Source organism: Canis lupus, chromosome 22 (assembly GCF_011100685.1).
Source record: "Canis lupus familiaris isolate Mischka breed German Shepherd chromosome 22, alternate assembly UU_Cfam_GSD_1.0, whole genome shotgun sequence".
NCBI classification, from domain to species: domain Eukaryota; kingdom Metazoa; phylum Chordata; class Mammalia; order Carnivora; family Canidae; genus Canis; species Canis lupus.
Window position 1 is genome coordinate 1,343,565 of NC_049243.1, and position 14,337 is coordinate 1,357,901.

A 14,337-nucleotide genomic window follows, 5' to 3' on the forward strand; every position below is an offset into this window, starting at 1 on the left:
AAGGTTGGTTCAACATACCAAAATTAATCAATGTCATACTCCACTTTAATAGAAAAAAAGAATCACATGATCCAAAGACACGGAAAAAGCATTTTAACAAATCCATGATAAAAATCATGTAAAAATCACATTAAAATACTCAATAAACTGGAATGGAAAGGAGCTTCCTCAACTTGATAAACAGCATCTAAGAAAAGCCCACAGTTAACATCATAGTTAATGCTGAAGGCTTGAAAGCTTTCCTACTAAGATCAGTTTGTTTTTAAATGGAGGGTTTTTTTTTTTCTGTATTGAGAAACTTAAGATTTGGGTACATCAAATTAAACCAATTTCCTGGGGAAAAGTCAAAACCCACAATAGAAAAAAAAAAAAGTTAACACTGTCTGGGCCATAGCAGAACCCAGAGAATATATTCTTTTAACTGAAAAATTCTAGGTGCTTCATAATTGATCTTTTGATACAAAATGACCTATTAAATTTCCAATTTGTGGTTCTTGGTGTTGAGGTCGCCTTGTACACTGACAAATACAAACTACCGTTGAAAGAAATTAAAGAAGACCTTAATAACTGGAAAGGCATCTAGTGTTCATGGATCGGAAAACTTAAAATCATTAACATAGCAATACTCTCTGAATTAATCTACAGATTTCAAACTCCCTATCCCTCTCAAAATCCCAACAGCTTTTATTTGCAAAAATTGACAAACTAATCCTAAAGTTCATATGGAAATTCAAGAGACTCAGAATAACCAAAATAACCAGAAAAAGGAAACAGCTGGGAGACTCACACTTCCCAGTTTTGAAAGCTCTGTGCTTCAGGCAGCAAGCACACGGGGAGATATTCAGCATCGTTAGCCGTTAGAAAAATGCAGATATGAGCCATAACATAATACTTCACACCCACTAGGATAGCTTTGATCAGAAAGAGTATATACGTATTGGTGAGGATAAGGACAGATTGGAACCCTCATAGGATGCTAGAGAAAAATATAAAATGATGGTCACTTCTAAAGAGTTGGCAGTTCCTCAGAAATCTAAGTGTAGGGACGCCTGTGTGGCTCAGCAGGTTAAGCATCTGACTCTTGATTTTGGTTCAGGTCATGGTCTGTGTCATGAGAGTGAACCCCATGTAGGGCTCGGCACTGGGCATGGAGCCTGCTTAAGATTCTCTCTCTCCCTCTCCCTCTGTGCCCCCCCCACCACCACCACTGCTCACACATATGCATGCACACACTTTTTTTTTTTTTAAGATTTTATTTATTTATTCATGAGAGACAGAAAGAGAGAGAGAGACAGAGACACAGGCAGAGGGAGAAGCAGGCTCCCTGCAGGGAGCCCGATGTGGGACTTGACCATGGTGCCAATGGTGGCAGGCGCTAAACCATTGAGCCACCCAGGGATCCCCCACACTTTCTCTCTAAAAACAAAAACAAAGTATAGAGTTATGACTCAGTGATTCCACATCTAGGTATATTCCCAAGAGAACTGAAAACCTATGTCCGCGAAACTCTATATGTGAATATTCATAGCAAGATTAATCGTGATGACCAAAAAGTGGAAATAACCCACATGTCCATTACTGATGAGTGGATAAATGAGATGTGAAACATTCAAACAAGGGAATATTATTCAGTCATAAAAGGAGTGAAGTTCTGATACATTCTAGGACACGGATTGTGACCTTCACATATAACGATGGAAACATTACGCTAAGTGAAGGATGCCAGATACAAAAGACCACATATGGTATGACTCCATTTATTTATTTATTTATTTATTTATTTATTTATTTATTTATTTATTTTTAAAGATTTTATTCATCTATTCATGAGAGACACAGAGAAAGGCAGAGACACAGGCAGAGGGAAAAGCAGACTCCTTGCAGGGAGCCCGATGCGGGACTCGATCCTGGGACTCCAGGATCATGTCCTGAGCTGAAGACAGACACTCAACCACTGAGCCACCCAGGCATCCCAGTATGACTCCATTTAAATGAAATATCCAAATAGGCAAATCCACAGACACAGCAAGTAGCCTAGTGATTAGCAGGCACTGGACAAGAGGGTGGTGGGAAGTCATTGCTAATGGTTATGAGATTTCTTTTGGAATGACGGAAATGGTACAGAATTAGATATGAATGACAGTTGCACAATTTTGTGAATATAAATTTTTTTTAAAAAAAAGCGACGCTGAATTGTACACTTTAAAATGAATGACTAATGTACACGAATTACATTGCAATTTTTACAAAAAGACTAGAGCTTGGCATTATCATTCCAAGTATTCAAATTAGAAGAGTTTGCTCCAAGGACAAGTAACAGGTAGCAAGTGGATCAAGATGAAGAATGGAACTTTTTGGAAGACGAGGAAAATCAGAAGTAAGCAGGAGAAGGCCAACCGTCCAAATATTTTTAGGTGAGCAGCAGGGGGAGCCCTTGATAACAAAGAAAATTACAAAAAATAATATTTATGTGTCTGATCATAAAGTTAATACATTCTTTCTGCAGAAAATCCAGAGAAATACCAAATAAAGATAATTTTTAAAATCACTGTTAATTCCACTAACCTGAAAACCAACTGAACATTTTATTAGTGCAAATCCTTCCAGTCTTTTTTCTGTTTGTACATATGTATATATAAATATGCATATAAAACCAAACCCACCTTTTTTTTTTACAAAAGCGTATTGTACCTGCAACTTTGTATCCTATTTTTTCACTTTACATTAATTTTTTACATTTTTTCCAAAGCCTTAAAATTTTTTTTAGATTTATTTATTTATTTATTTAAGACAGAGAAAGCAGAGCAAGAGACAGAGAAAGAGAGAGTGTGCATGAGAGCAGGGGTGAGGGGCAGAGGGAGAGGGAGAAGCAGACCCCGCTGAGCAGGGAGCCCGATGCAGGGCTGGGTCCCAGGACCCTGAGGTCATGACCTGCGCCGAAGGCAGACGCTTAGCAGACTGAGCCCCCCAGGTGCCCCCAAAGTCTTAACTATTCCTGAGACTATAATTCTTACTGCCTGCAGACGTACTGTAATTAAATAAACCTATTTCTGAATTTTTTCCTGTTACAGATAACACTGCAATAAACATCCTTGTACCCAGATCTTTATATTCTTTGAAAATATCCTCTGAGGATAGATTCCTAGGAGGGGAATTCTCAGATAAAATCTTACCCACCGCTTTAAGTCTTTGGATACATATCGCCATTTTTCCCACCAGAAAAATCCCAAAATGTTTGCATCCTCCCTGCCCCCAATCGAACAGCGTATGACACTTTTCTTTCCCCCTGAACTTTCTCCCAAATATGTAATTATCTGTTTCATTGTTTAAAACATTTGCCAAAAAATAAAAATTAAAAAAAAAATAAAACATTTGCCAACTTAATAGAAGTTAGTGTCTCCCTCTAATTATTTTTTTTAAGGATTTATTTATTCATGAGAGACACACAGAGAGAGGCCGAGACACAGGCAGAGGGAGAAGCAGGCTTCATGCAGGGAGCCCCCCGCAGGACTCGATCCCGGGACCCCAGGATCACACCCTGGGCCGAAGGTGGTGCTAAGCGGCTGGGCCACCCGGGGATTCCTAATTATTTTTAAATAGTCATGATTTACATACGGTGGAAGTCTTCCTTCTGAGGACACAGTCGTATGAGTTTCGACAAACATGCACAATCACATCGCCAGCGCCTCAATCGAGACCGATGTTTCCGACGCGGGGAAGCTCTTGGCGTCAGGCTGGCCCTTCTCACGGCTCCTGCCCCCAGCCCTGGGCACCTCCGGCTGGAACCAGCAGCCCCACAGCCCCTGCCGCTCACTTCCTTGCTGACAACCAGCAGGTCGGCGTCCGTGTCAGCAGCCTGAACCCCAGCTGCGGACACGGGCACCCCAGCTCCTCCGTGAGACCTGGCCTGACTGCAGCTGGGCGGCGGGCCCAGGCCAGGCCCAGAGGTGGGGGCCTGCAGCAGGAAGGTGGCCCTCGCCGCCTGGGTGCAGCCGCACACGGCCGTGCACGTGCTCACACCGGGGTCCCAGATGGTTTCAGGTTTGTACACCTGCAGGTCACCAGCGTCCCGGAGCCAAGCCGGGCCAGCGGGGTCTGAGAAGCGGTCCTCTGCGGACCCTTCCCCCGCGCAGCGTGTGGCCTGGGGCAGGGCTGGGGGACCGGAGCCCCCACGGAGCCCGAAGGCGCCATCGACACCTTGGGGTGATCCCAGGCCTGAGGACCAGACACACGGAAGGTGCCAAAGCAAAGCGCCTTTGAGGCATGACGTCTGGAGCGGTTCAGAAGGCTCCGCGTTTTTGTCCTGTCTTTTCAGGTCCACGGCCTCCCGTGGTACCCCTTTCCCCACTTCCCCACGGCCGGCTGGGGCTGCTTTCCGAGCTCGCTTAAACGCCGTTGGGAGGAAGGCTGTCTGTGGGTTGGGGTCAGCCCAGTGGGGTGCGTCTGTGATTGCAGCCTGCAGGGGACACCTGCCTCGCCCAAGCTGCCCGAGGCCTGCGCAGCCCCAGACGCAGCCCGGGCCTTGGCCCACGCGGACCCTGCGGGGAACCAGGCGCCTGTCCCCGTGGGTGGGGACACAGCGCTGACCCAGGGGGCGCCCGGGCGGCCTCACACTTCCCAGTTGCCAAGGCCTCTCGACGTGCGCGACAGGTAACCAGGCCTAGAAGGACATTTGGAGCTTCCAGCAATTGTCCCCCTGAAGCCACGTCGGGGGAGAACAGGGCTGAGGTGCACAGCCACAGACACTCAGGGTGCATAAGCCACCGGGCTGGTTGACCACCTGCGCCTGCTCGACCTCAGGCACCAGCGGCCTGGCTGGCTCTGCCAGGTTTCGTTCCTTCCCTCCTACGAGGCCCCAGCTACGTGCCTCTGCATCGGGCCTCGAGGCTGGCCGCTCACACTCGGCCATGGCCCCGCCTTAAAAAACGTGCAAGGAGAGGTTAACACGGGGGAGCTTCTACCCGCCCACCTGCTCCCTTACTGAGGAACGCTCCGGCCGCCTCCCTGAGCCCAGCTCACCTCAGCTCAGCGCCTGGACGGCTCGCACCGCGGGAAGCCCCGACCTGCACGGGCTTCGCTGTACCGGGCACCAGCCTGCCCCTGCCCGCGGGTCCACGGCTGACGGTCCCGGCCCGGCAGGGCCTCACTCCAAGCTGCTGCAGCACCCGTGGAAGGGAGCTGGGGCCTCGCAAGGCAAAGCTGGGCACCTTCATCACCAGCGTTCTTGCCGCTACTTCCCGGAGCCTGGGCTGCAAATCTCACCGGTGGGAGAGAAAGTCCTGGTTCACGGCGCTCGGGGCTGCAGGGAGGCCTTGGGCCCCACCATCTCCCGGTACCGGGCGCCACCGGGTGATGCCGAATTGACCCCGAGCCCAACGAGCCTGTGGCCTCCCACGAGAGTACTGTGCCGTGGGTGCTGCACCTGCTGGGGGGCTCCAGGCGAGGAGGCCCACGTGAAGGGGGCAGGGCTCTTGGCCCGGGGCCGCCGGCAGGTAATGCTGATGAGTCACATGTGGCCTGGATCCCAAACCATCAGGCCTCCCCCAGATGCCTACGCAGATGTGCGCCAGGAGCAGCTACTTCTTCGGAGAAAACGGGGCGATGATAACAAAGAGCAAAGCTCTTGTCCAAGTCACATTTGCTCCCGTTCCAGGCCCTGAGCTAAGCACTTGGTGCTCATGGCGTCGTGCGGCGCTCCCGGGAGCCCTGTGCAGCGGACCTGCGGCTGCCCAGCCTTGTCGGGGAAACAGAGGCACAGAGGCCGGAACGCTGACGCGCAGGAGCCCCCACAGCAGCGCGCACACCTGGTGTGGCCCCTCACCTGTGCCGAGCCCGGGTCCCTCTGGACGCACTCCGCATCTCGGGGCGCCTGAGGGCCTCTGCATACCGCAGGCGTCCTGGGAGCATGGGGGGCCCCGGGGGTAGGGGCAGGACACTCAGCTAGAGCTGAGTGCAGGGACAGGGACAGGGGACAGGCTGCGCTCCCGTGGCCTGCAGGGACCTGGCCTGGGGACATTCGTTGTCATGGCCACGGGTCCTGCACATTTAACAACAGGTGGGGCCAGGCCGGGACACGTGAGGGCAGCCCCCCTGCCCGTGCACCTGCCGACCTGGAGCAGGACCGGTGAATGCGTGTCGGGCCTTCCAGTGCAGAGGGGAGGGGACGGTAACTTTTAGTGGGGGCGTTGAGGAAAGCAGTTCTGAAATGATTTTTACGGGGATCCCTGGGGGGCTCAGAGGTGGAGCATCCACCTCCGGCTCAGGGCGTGACCTCGGGGTCCGGGATCCAGTCCCGCATTGGGCTCCCTGCATGGAGCCTCCTTCTCCCTCTGCCTGTGGCTCTGCCTCTCTCTCTGTGTCTCTCATGAATAAATAAAATAAAAAAATCTTTAAAAAATTTTTTAAAAAATAAAAATAAAAAATGTTTTTTAGAGAAACAGAAAGCGGTGAAATAGAAGCCGACCCTCTCCGGCCTCAGGAGAGACAGCAGAGCCACCGGCGAGCTCAGGAACCCGTCTTTTTTGGGCCCCTCGAGTCGAGCCTGCGCAGAGCACCTGAGGAGGGCAGGGACAACCAACAGACCCCACCCACCGGGTGCCCCAACTGCAGGCCATGCCCTGCTCCTGGACCCCCCGCCCCAGACTGTGCATCAGCAGGAGGCTGCAGGCCACGCCTCCTCCTGGACGCTTCCCCCCAAGGCTATGCCTCAGCAGGAGGCTGCAGGCCGTGGCTCCTCACCGCCCGGAGCGGAGAGCGCCCAGCCGGCCGTGCAAATCAAAGTGTCAGACGTGCCATGCCAATAGCTTAGATGCCGGGGTCCGGGGGGACAAAGCGGTAAGCAGGTGCGTGTGGGCGCCTGGGAAGGCAGCGACGGCTTCCCCTCCGGTGGAGCTCAAGACCAGATGGACCGCTGTGCGGCGGCGGCCTCCTCCACCAACGGCCGGGGACCGTGGACACTGGCTCACCTCCCCGAGCCTCCCTTCGTAGCTTTGCCGACGGAGAGCACTTGTGCGTGGCTCAGGGCGCCGTTGCTTAGAGCAGGGCGCAGGGTGGCCTCTCGGCAGATCTCAGCTCTTCCTGTTATTACAACCCCCTCCCCCGTTGCCCAACTTTGCAATTTGGAGTTTTGAGAAATTACATCAATTTCTCTCTTTTGGGTTAAAGCAGAAGAGCTGGAGAGCCAGATGGCCGTAAGGTGACATCGTGCTTCCTCCTGAAGGCAAAGCGCAGGAAATGCCCCATCGTCAGAGGCGGGCTGTTTGTTCACACGGTGTGACGATTTCTACAACAGTGGATTCGTGTCAAGCTTTTGATGAATTGCAGGGATTGCTCAAGTTTCAAAGCTGGTCGGTACAGGAAAGGCCGATCCCCTCCCGACAGCCCTAAGTCTGCTTAACAAACTGGTCCGGCGGACGCGGGTCGGCCTCATGACGGTTTGCAGCTTCGGGAACGCAGGAGACGAGGCACCGGCCAGTGTCTGCTAGTCCCAGTCACTCCCAGGTGCCCCCGTCGGGCTGGCCGCGGCCTGGCACAGCCTCGGAGCTGGAGGCCATGGAGTGCTGGGAAGTGCCCGTCACAGACTTGAGCAAACTCGCGGAAGGCAAGACCTGAAAACGCCAAGCGATTTCAATTTTTTAGAATAGCTCCACGGGCCCGCTAGTTTGGGCTGAGGTTGGCCACCAAGTTTGGGCTCTTGCAATGAAAGTCAAAAAGTGAGTCAGCTGATGGTGCGGGAAGGAGGAGACAGCGGGATCTTCTCTCTCTCTCTCTCTCTCTCTCTCTCTCTCTCTCTCTCTCGCAGCTTGTGTAGCATCAGGGCTGCCCCTGCGGACGGGGTGCTGGGTCCTGGCACCTGGGAGGGTCCCCGAAGGCGGGAAGGCAGAGAAGGCCGCAGACCCCGAAGGCTGGCGTCAGTCAAGGACACACGAGGTTTCATAGCCCTATGACCTATGGGCCCACACCGCATCTCCAGCTGATCACCCAGGACAGTTAAGGGAAAGAGCAGAGATTTTGGTGGCTTTTAGCATTTGTGACGTGGCATCTGGGAGAACACAGCAACGTCTGTCCATGTTATCCAGACCTCACCACTCACTGTTTATCTTTGAGGCTCCAGGATTACACTCCAGGCGGGCCTGGCACAGCGGATATTCTGGCCTTTGCCTGAGAGAACACAAAACCTTGAGGAGAAAGACGATCTTTGGAGCGACCGGATTTCCTTGAGTGTCCCCCGAAGGTTGTCAAGCGCCAGACAACAGGGCCGGGGCCCGGACGCCCTGTCTCCTTCTCGTGGATGCGCTCACGGAAAGAGGGCGGATTTGCAGACGTCGGTTGGAAGCCTCATGTGACACAATTAACTCAAGCCCAGGAAATAGAAGGGTTAAGGGCCTCGCTTTCCTAAACCGACTGCGACGAGACAGGAGATTTTTTTAGATATTATGCAGGAAAAGTGCAATACGAAGTGCTGAGTTAGCCCATTCCGTCCCATTGAATTGTTTGGCAATTACGGTCGTCCCCGGTGCCCCAGAAAATTAAAGTGCATGATGAAACCCCGGTGTGGGGATACCCACTGCTGTGCTGCTAAATAAATGACACATCCCATCTTAAAACCATTTAAAGCTGCAGCAAAAGAGGTCGCGGCGGAAGAGGGACTATAATTTTAGCCTCACTTGCTGCACACTTAAACTTGATGCTAAATGTTACAAAGTTAAATCAATTTTATTTGATCTCACGGGGGAATTTACGCTCTTTCATTTGGGATGGATGGAGCCCTTGGCACAGTCTAGCCTTTATTAGGACTCGTGTCCCACAGGAACAGTGAACTCTTTGATCCTAGCACACTCCCTCCCCCTAGAAGAATTATTTAGAAGTCACACCCCACCCCCCCCATTTTTTTTTTAACCCCAAGCCCAGCGAGCACAGCCACTCGAGTCCCCTTTCTCTCTTTTTCTGTCTCTCCTTCCCTGAAGTCTCTAAAGCCGTTCAATCCTTCGGGCTCTGGTTTTCTTTTTCTAAATTTAAAAACGTGGCTTCTGGCTATAAAAATCTCCCCCACCTTTAGCAGCCCCATTCCCTGGGGCTGTTATTGGCGTGATGTGTAAATTAACTGGAGTCACCGAGAGCCCTCCGCTAGCTTTTAGTCAAACATTAGCAGCGATGTTTACTCTTGGGTAATCTTTGGTTGTTACTTAATTGAATGCCCGTCAGCATTAAACACACACACACACACACACACACACTCAGCAAATCCTTGGCAGAGGCTGTTGGGTTTCTTTTCCCTTCCCTCCCCCACCTTGACCCAAAAATCAAGCTCAAGGGCATTTGAGGAAAGGCTCTCCGGTATTTTTAATATGCTATTTTTTAAAGGTTTTGATTTATTTACTCATAAGACACAGAGCAAGAGAGAGGCAGAGACCCAGGCAGAGGGAGAAGAAGGCTCCATGCAGGGAGCCCGACGCGGGACTCGATCCCGGGACCCGGGGTCACGGCCTGGGCCGAGGGCAGCGCTGAACTGCTGGGCTGCCCTCGCCGTTATTTGACTTTGCTGATGCCCTTGCCTCTTTCCTCAAAGAAGCCAGACTTTGCTTTTTTTCTGTGGGATCTCGGAAGCCCTGGCATCGCACCCCCGCCCTCACATCAAAGGGGGTGCACTGAACACTGCAGTGCCTGCTTCTTGCCCCACCAGCAGTTACCCGTGAGAGACGAGGCACCCTCCAAGCCCGCGTGCAGAGGGTGCTGGGGCACCCTGGGCAAGGCCTCGAACGCCAGCTGTGAAGGGCCCCCAGGTGAGCAAGTTGCTGAGCGGGTGGCATCACCGGTCACACGCAGCTCTGCACCTTCCCAACCTTCTTCCTCGCCGCCACCTCCTCTAAAGCAAGTAATCAGGGCCGTGGCTGTCGTGTGGGGTTCTGCAGGGCTCTCTCCTGGGTCCAGGTCCGGGTGTCCAACGGGGCCTCTGGGAGGCTGGGTGGAGGCAGGGGAAACGCTGTGGGGCCCGGAGGTCAGCGGCAGAGAAGAACGTGGGGACCTGAGAGGCCACCCTCGGGACACATGGACAGGCCCTGGTCCCCCGGGGCCCGCTGAGCACCTGACCCCGCGCTCCAGGTCAGGGCCCACAGCATGACTGCCACTGGGGAGCCTCCTGCTTAGTCGGGAGATGTGGTGCAAAGAACGCATCAGCCTAAAAAGGGGAAAAGCGAAGAGCCCGAGTCAGCCAGTGTCCAACTCCATGTCCCCTCCTTCTCCCCCAGACTTGACTTGCAAGTTTCGTCATGCCTCAGCTGCACCTCTGTTTCCTGGTGCCTGGAGACCAGGATTCTCCGGGCGCCCGGGGGGGCTCAGCGGTGGAGCGTCTGCCTGCGGCCCAGGGTGTGACCCCGGGTCCCAGGATCAAGTCCTGCATCCGCTCCCCGCAGGGAGCCTGCTTCTCCCTCTGCCTGGGTCTCTGCCTCTCTCTGGGTCTCTCAGGAATAAGAAAATATAAAATAAATAAAATAAAACAAAACAAAACAAAACAAAATAAATGAAAGAAGAAAGAAAGAAAGAGAAAGAAAGAAAGAAAAAGAAGAAAGAAGAAAAGAATAAGAAAGAAGATGAAAACGAAAGAAATACAAAAAATAAAAAAACAAAGAAAAAAAAACAAAACATGATGAAGTCCAGGAAGCCCCCACCTAAACGAAAACAAACGCCCCCCACTCAAGAAAATAAAATCCAACAGAAAAGAAAGAAAGAAAACCAAAAAGAAAAGAAAAAGAAAAAGAAAAAGAAAAAAGAAAGAGAGATCATGATGGTCTTCCATGCGCCACAAGGGGAAGTCCTCCTGCTAAGAACCCCAGAGGCAGGGGGATCTCCTCTACCCTCACAAACAGCCCCGTAAGAAGAATCTTGGGGCCACATGGGACAAAGAGAAAAGCGGAGGAGAGCACTTGGCCTGTGTGAAATGGATGTTTTTGAGACAAATGTTCCATTTAATTTGAGGTGTCCGCCGTGATCACCACCAACCATCCGTGCGCGTGTGCGTTTCCCCCGCATCCCCCCTCGCATCCCCGCATCCCCATGCCCGCATCCCCCCGCAGCCCCTCACCCACATACACCCCCGCAGCCCCGCGCCTGCAGCCCCACGCCCGCATCACCCCCCGCATCCCTGCGCCCGCATCCCCGTGCCCACATCCCCCCGCATTGTCCCCCGCATCCCTGCACCCGCATCCCCCGCATCCCCCCGCCCGCGTCTCCTCACCCGCATCCCCCCCGCATCCCCCCGCCCGCGTCTCCTCACCCGCATCACCCCCGCATCCCCACGCCCGCATCCCCGCGCCGGCATCCCCCTCCGCATCCTCCTGCCCACATCCCCCTCGCATCCCGGCTCCCGCTTCCGCCCTCCGCATCCCCCCCGCGCCCGCCAGGACCCACAGGGCCGCCCTGGTCCCCGAGGAGCCGTCTCCAGGGCTGGGCGCAGGCGGGCGCCCATGGAAGGCGAGCGGGGGCCGGCGTCAGGGCGACCTGCACACCCGCCGCGCCCGGGGTCCCCTGTGTGGGTCCCGCCGACCCCCTACTCCTGCCACCCGCTTTCTCAGCTGCACAACTGACGCCCCCAGATTGCGGGGACGCCCCGGGAATGTGCAGGAGGAACCGGAGCGCGATGCTGCGGCTTCGGTTCCTGAAGCCTTTGAAGCTGGTTGGCTCGGGGTTTCTCTTTTCCACCAAATTCCAACACTTTAGGGAATGAAACCGGCCAGCTCTTACCCCCTTAGACAGCCTATCCCAGATAATTGGGAATTTAAAAGAAGTTTCACCATTAGAGTCGCTTTCAGAAACACGTGTGACCAAAATAATCCGTTACTGGAATAGCTTGGAAATCCAGGCCAGGCGGGGAGGCTGCCAGGTATCCCTGCAGACAGGCCCCGGTACCTGGTGACCATTGCGGGGCAGCCCTGGCCCCTAGGGGTTCCAGTGCATCAGCAGGTGCCACATCGGTGCCAACGGCGGGGGCACTGACCGAGAACTTCCAGAAGGCCATCGAGAAAGAGACAAAGCGGAAAAACTGGTGTGGAGCAGCAGGGAGGCTGGGGACTCAGAACTGGCTGCCGGGCCGGCCCTGCGGCCTGCGACACGCAGCACTTCTCGCTGAGCCTCAGGGCGCTCATCCCCAAAGTGGGGATCTAGGAGCCGACCCCCAAGGCAGTGGCTGGTGCGGGGACCAGCACAAGGAAACCATGTAAAACACGGGCGGACCCCAGGTTCGAGCCCATACCAAGCACTTGATCAATGAAAACTACTAGGCACGGATACTAAGATACCGCTAAGTCTTACAGACAACGCCTTTAAAGATTGGCAACTTAGTTTTAAGACTTAGGAGACAAGGAGGACCTCTGTAGGGGCAATATCTGACCCCCAATCCAGGGGCTGGAGCACGTTAGAAATCCAGAGCACTGAGGACAGACTTGTTAAAGTGCCAGGCACAGGCCTCTGACCCAGCTGATGCTCAACAAACGGTGACACTGACCATGATTTCTTCGGGTTTAAAATAAGACACCTGGAAAAATTACAGAGTCACTTGTGGTTATTCCTAAATACTGTGATATCAGAGTAAGAATTCAAGAACCACCAGCAGGGCACCTGGGTGGCTCAGTTGGTTAAGTGTCTGCCTTGGGCACAGGTCATGATCCTGGGGTCCTGGGATGGAGCCCCTGGGTTGGACTTCTTGCTCAACAGGGAGCCTGCATCTTCCTCTTCCCCCACTCATGTTCTCTCTCTCTCTCTAAAATAAATAAATAAGCTCTTAAAAAAAAAAAAAAAAAACACACCACCACCAAAAACAATACAAATTCGGGTACTAATTTTTCTTAAAGACGGAAATGGTCCTAAACAGAAGTATCACATGTAAGGCAGAGGTTCATAAAATTCTAAAACCAGGATTAAGAAAGAGTTCCCAGAAACAGGCATTAGCCTCATCAACTTCGGCAGAGAAATGTCTTCATCCATCATCCCGTTGACTAACCAGGGTGAGGCCGCGATGCCAGGGAGGTGTCTCTGGAGGCCCGGGGTGAGAGCACCAACCCTTTGCATTTAGTCAAATTCAGTTCCACTTAGAATGGAACACTGGCCGACTGAATGATTCAGAGTCGGATTCACACAGATGATCTCACAGCGGGAGCCCCGACACCTAAACAGAGAAAGCTGAGGAAGGCCATAGTTTAAAGGTTTTCTTTTTATCCGAGAAGTCTGCAAGGCCGTGACGAGCCACCTGTAAGCGAGACCTTTAGCAGCGCTTACTAGAACCTTGAAGGTACTCGCTGAAAATGCCTAATTTCCTTTTCCAATCTTCCTTCCATTTTAATCCAGAAATTGCCATCTGCCTGAGTAGTCTCTCACGTGGGGTGAAGAAGAAGCAAGATTTACAGAATTCAACAAAGCCTTGATTAATTCGAGCTGCTCTCTCTTCTAGATATTAAAAAAGGAAGGCAACCAAGACAGTATCTCCATCCTTGAGGGTAAGTCCCTAATCTTTAGGGTTATACTCTTAAAATGAGCCACTTGCTCTTCACTAAATGTCAAATAAATTAATCTCTGGAATACTTGAAATTCCACGCGCTGTGGCTGTGCAGCGCAATACTACCAACACACGCACACACACTCGTAGGTAGAAAGGAAAAGGGGTGGATTGTGTCTCTGGCTTGCTTTCTGCAGTCCCTTGCACTTTGCCAGGGCGGCGCAGAGCCGTAGAGCACACCCTTTGCAAGAAAGGGGGCACATCTCCAAGCGGGGAGGTTTGGCTGCAGGTGGCTACGGGATGCAGAATTTATGGAAACTTAGCTTTTTATTTATTTTATTATCTTTGCTAAAACTTGTGAGCCTGGCCAGCCTTCCCCCTCTGACTTGTGGGAAGCACACCTTGACACCTCCCCAGCCTCCTGGCTCATGTTGCAGAGTTAAGTTGTGATGGAAAGACGCCTCCCAGTTCTAAGTTCTGTCTGAGCGTCAGCACAGAGGTGTGCTTGGCCCTCGTGTTAGATGAAAATGCTCAGACCCAGTTACAGGCTCAATGTGTTGTTGCGTTGTTGACCAGTTTTCTGAAGAAGGAGAAGGAGAATAAGGAGAAAGATGAAGAGGAGGAGGAAGAGGAGGAGGACAAGAAGGAAGAGGAGGAGGAGGAGGAAGAGGAGGAGAAGGAGGAGGAGGAGATGGAAGAGGAGGGGGAGGAGGAGGAGAAGGAAGAGGAGGGGGAGTAGAAGGAGGAGGAGAAGGAGGACGAGGAGAAGGAGGATGAGGAGGAGGAGGAGAGGGAGAGGGAGGAGGAGGAGGAGGTGGAGGAGGAGGAAGAGGAGGAGGAGGAGAAGGAGG